Source organism: Aristolochia californica, unplaced genomic scaffold (genome assembly GCF_029961685.1).
Source record: "Aristolochia californica isolate CCGP_79_NKW_82.1479 unplaced genomic scaffold, dmAriCali1.0.hap1 SCAF_4, whole genome shotgun sequence".
NCBI classification, from domain to species: Eukaryota; Viridiplantae; Streptophyta; class Magnoliopsida; order Piperales; family Aristolochiaceae; genus Aristolochia; species Aristolochia californica.
Genome location: NW_027182103.1, coordinates 26338301 through 26343104, shown reverse-complemented (window position 1 = coordinate 26343104; position 4804 = coordinate 26338301). Strand labels below are relative to the sequence as shown.

At 38.0% G+C, this 4804-nt stretch overlaps 1 non-coding gene across 1 annotated transcript; it reads left to right on the top strand.

The window, feature by feature from the left end:
• The first annotated feature begins 916 nt into the window (after positions 1-916).
• LOC137964367 (small nucleolar RNA R71) lies at positions 917-1023 on the top strand. The gene has a single exon (XR_011115563.1). It is a non-coding gene; the product is annotated as a small nucleolar RNA R71 (small nucleolar RNA).
• Positions 1024-4804: the final 3781 nt, after the last annotated feature.

The window sequence follows — 4804 nt, the reverse complement described above, 5'->3', positions numbered from 1 at the left end:
GCCTGGGTTTGGTGGAGAACTTGGAGCTTCTTCACTCAATGATGTGTCCCCATTATCATCCTTTGACTCCTAAGACTTAGTGGTCCCAACCCCATTGTTCAACTCATGACCACTCCTACGGGTGGTTATGGCTTTGGCTTGCTCGTGGTGGGGATTGGAACTTGACCCACTCTCATGTGTGCTTTTGGGGTTAGGAATGGTTTGACTCGGGAGTCTATTTTGTGCTTGTTCACTCATGTAGCTGGCCAACTGACTCACTTGCATTTCAAGTTTATCAATGGAGGATTGTGTATTCTGCATGAATAGTTGAAGTGTATCCTCAAGTGAAGGTTTTTGTGGAATCAATGGCCGTTGAGTGAAGTGTGGGTGCGGAGCTTGGGGTTGAGTAAACCCTGGAGGACCCCCAACCTGTGGGCCCTTGGACCATGAGAAATTTGGGTGCCTAGCTCAACCTGGATTATATGTTTCTAAAAAAGGATCGTTCCGATTTGGTCTATGAAAATTCTAGACTGCATTCAAGTCCTCAATGAGTTCCGGGTAGGATGAACTACATGGACACATTTGTGTGAGATGAGATGAACTAGAACATATGGCATAGACAGTAGATGGGTTAGGAGTAGGTGAACTCTTGGACACCATAAGGGTATCAATTTTTCTAGTCAACCCCTCAATCTTGGCCATGAGCATGGGTATTTCACTAACCTCGTAGAGACCCCCTCTTTTGGCTTCATGGGATCTCCTATCAACATTAAATGATGAACCCCATTGCTGAGATTGATTAGTCAACGTTTCAAAGAAGTCCCATGCCTAACTAGCACTCTTACCCATCAAACTCCCACCACTCGTTGAATCTACCATGGATCTAACCTGGGGTGTAAGACCTTGATAAAAGTATTGCACTAAATTATATTTCTCAAACCCATGATGCGGACACCTACGGATCAAATCTTTCCATTTCTCCCAAGCCTCATAAAACTGTTCACCCTCCTGCTGCATAAAGTTTGATATTTCTCTCCTGAGGGCTGTAGTTCTCTGAATGGGAAAGTACTTGGACAAAAATTTCGTGACTAATGTGTCCCATGAAGTAATGTTGCCCACCTCTAAGGAATTCAGCCAAGACTTGGCCTTATCCTTAAGTGAAAATGGAAAAAGTCTTAACCGGGTAGAGTCATCTGAGAAATTATGGAATTTGAAAGTCGCACAGATATCTAAGAATGTAGGGAGGAGTTGGATTACACCCGGTTTCAACTCATAACTGGCAGCAGTAGTGGGTGGCAATATAATGCAAGAAGGTGATGTGAAGTTGGATGGGATAGAATAATCCCTCAGGGCTCTACGCTCACCTGTTGCAGGTAACTGTAATGGTTCACCTGATTGGCCATGGTAGCTCCTAACTTGACTTCTGGTGTTTTCCTACAAATATGTTCTACCTCTTCAACAAAGGGAGCTAATGGTTCACCTAGGGAGCGGCGCCCATGCATAAAAACACAAAAAGAAACAAAACTAACTATCAAATTATGCTAACAAACTAACTACTGAAAGTACGAACTAACTAGAAGAAATAAAAATAACTCCATACAAAATCATCAAGATAAAACAAAAACATAAAATTATGAAAGCAGGAAAATAAATCTAACCTAAGACCATGGAGAACAAAGAAATACACTTAATACATGCCTCCCCGGCAACGGCGCCAAAAACTTGATGTGAAATTTAATTACATCCGCTTTTATACCTCACAAGCATATGAATCGTTCATGTAATCTAGCGGTAAGCAAGGGTTATATCCACAGGGAGGACTGAATTTTGTGTATTCTTCAGTCAACTTGCCTAACCAAATATGATGAATTAATCTGAACTAAACACTTATTATATCCTAAATTATCAAGCAATGATCTAATTAACTACTTGCACAACAGGAAATGTCAACTCTGGATTTTATCGTGATTCGTGCCTCTCTCGAGTGCCACTTAACCACGAATCCGAATTCTCAATCCTTGCGTCTAGCCCCTCTCAGGTGCCTAGAGTTAAAGAAAAAAATTGGATTATAATACCAGAATCCAACCTAAATTATAATCCTGCCCAAGTTAGCTAATTACTCAAAAAATTTGGAAAACAAATATTCAATAAACATTAATTCTCAAATAAAATTTAATAGACATTCAAACCTAAGTTCAAACTATAGGAAACTAATTAAATTAAAAAATGATGGATTACTCCCCTTCTTTTTCCTCTTGCGGTTGCTGCAATTTCCAGAAATTAAGGGCTTCGGGTTGCAGAAGCGAGCGGCCAGAAGTGGATAGCGAAGAGGAATCGAAATCGGCGTCGGAGGAGGTGGGGCGGCAGAAGATGAGATGGAAGCGAAATCCTCTGACCGACTCTCTCAAGTCACGGTCGGAGTCGGACTAGGCTCGGGAAGTGGTTGAAAAAGCGTAATCGACGTCGGAAGAGTCCTCTCGAGTCACCTCTAGGCCTAGTGAGCAGAAAATGGTAGTGTCGAACTTGACGCGATGGAGACTCTCTCGAGCTCTTCTCGGGTCTGTTCTTGGTTGTCGGATGGCGGTGGACGACGGTGGCGCTCAGTGAACGACGGCTGGGAGCAAAATCCTCTCGGGTCTCGCTTCTTTCGATCGGTGGCTCCTTCCCATTTGGGTCTGTTCTTGGTTGTTGGATGGTGGTGGACGACGGTGGCGCTCGGTGAACGTTGGCTGGGAGCAAAATCCTCTCGGGTCTCGCTTCTTTCGATCGGTGGCTCCTTCCCATTCTCCCCACCTAGCTCTCCATTCTATCGATAGATTTTTCCCTAAAAATCTCTCTTTCACTAATGACATTTTTGTAAATATCTCCTTCTCCACCAAAATTCTCCTGAAATTCCATAATTGAATCCATAAAAATCATTTCAGGAAGAAATAAACCCTAAAAGTAATGAAATATAATTCAGGAGAGAAAAAATATGCAATATAAGCGGTGAGTAATGCCAAATTCAATAAATGGACGTTTAATTTGAAAATTGATAAATAACCACCTCTAACACAATTATAAGGGTTATTCTATAATAATTAACCTAGTTCCCATGTCAGAATCTGGCATCTATCAACGAGCTATATTTTTGTAAGGAATGACTTATGGATTGGGAGTCAGCACTCAGTTATAAATCCCCCGCCTCCCCTTTTCCCGACTATAGCAGAACCTGATATATAAAAACTAAAAATATTTTTCAATCCCCAAAAATTACAGACACTATTTAGAATTATCACTCTCTACATTTGTGCATTGTGCATTTCTATTTTAGTTCTATACTTTTTTCTTAAATCAAAACTTGATTTTTCACTTTCCCTTCATCTCGTAAACAAAAAAAGAGATAAGAGGCAAAACAATCACAACAAAATGAAAATTTTAGAGTTTATGTACGGAAAGAATTTAAAGCAATAAACAAATGTAAGTAAAGAAAATTTATTCACACACCTCAAATGAACACAAAAGTTTTGTTATCCAAGTTTAGGAAATTCCACTATTTCAACCCCAATAGCTCGGAATTTTATAAGAAAGATTTTTCTACACAGTTTTTAAAAATGGATATGCAAGCTTGAAAAATGTTAAAGATGCAAATGACCTATGGATCCAACCCTTTTAAAGTGAATAAAATTAAATTCTCAGGTGAACGTGAGGTGAGATATTTACCCAAGTCAAACCAGCAATTATTTTGCCCATTTACAAAAAACTGACCTAATGATCATAGATGATTGTAAAGTGATTTATCATACATAATGGGCTATATTTTTGTAAGGATTGACTTATGGATTGGCAGTCAACACTAAGTTAAAAATCCCCCGCATCCCCCTTTTCTCGACGATTGCAAAACCTGATATATAAAAACTAAAAACAGTCTACAATCCCTAAAAATTATAGACACTTTTTGGAATTATATCTATCTACATTTGTGCATTGTGCATTGTGCATTGTGCATTTCCATTTTAGATGTATACTTTTTTCTTAAATAAAAACTAGAGTTTTCACTGTCCCTTCATCTCGAAAACAAATACAGAGATAAAAGGTAAATAGACCACAACAAAATGAAAATATTAGGGTTTTTGGATGGCAAGAAGTTAAAGGAATAAAAAAATGTAAGTAAAGAAAATTTATTCACACACCACAAATGAACAGAAAAGTTTTGTTATCCAAGTTTGGGAAATTCCACTAGTTCAACCCTAATATTTTGGAATTTTATAAGAAAGAGATATTTCTACAGATGTTTTAAAAAATGGATATGCATGCTTGAAACATGATGACCTATGGATCCAAACCTTTTAAAGAGAATAACATTAAAATCTCAATTGAACGTGCGGTGGGATATTTACCCGAGTCGAACATGCCATTATTTTGCCTATTTACAAAAAGCTGACCTAATGATCATAGATGATTGTAAAGTGATTTATCAAGCGTAACGGGATATATTTTTTTAAGGAATGACTTATGGAATGGGAGTCAACACTCAGTTAAAAATCCCCCGCCTCCCCCTTTTCTCGAGGATTACAGAACATGAGATATAAAAACTAAAAAGTGTTTACAATCCCTAAAAATTTCAGACACTTTTTGGAATTATCTCTCTAAATTTGTGCATTGTGCATTTTCATTTTAGATGTATGCTTTTTTCTTAGGGTTGAATAAGTGGAATTTCCAAAACTTTGAAAACAAAACCTTTTTGTTCATTTTTGGTGTGTGAACAAATTTTCTTTACTTACATTTGTTATTGCTTTAAATTCTTGCCATACATAAACTCTAAAATTTTTATTTTGTTGTGATT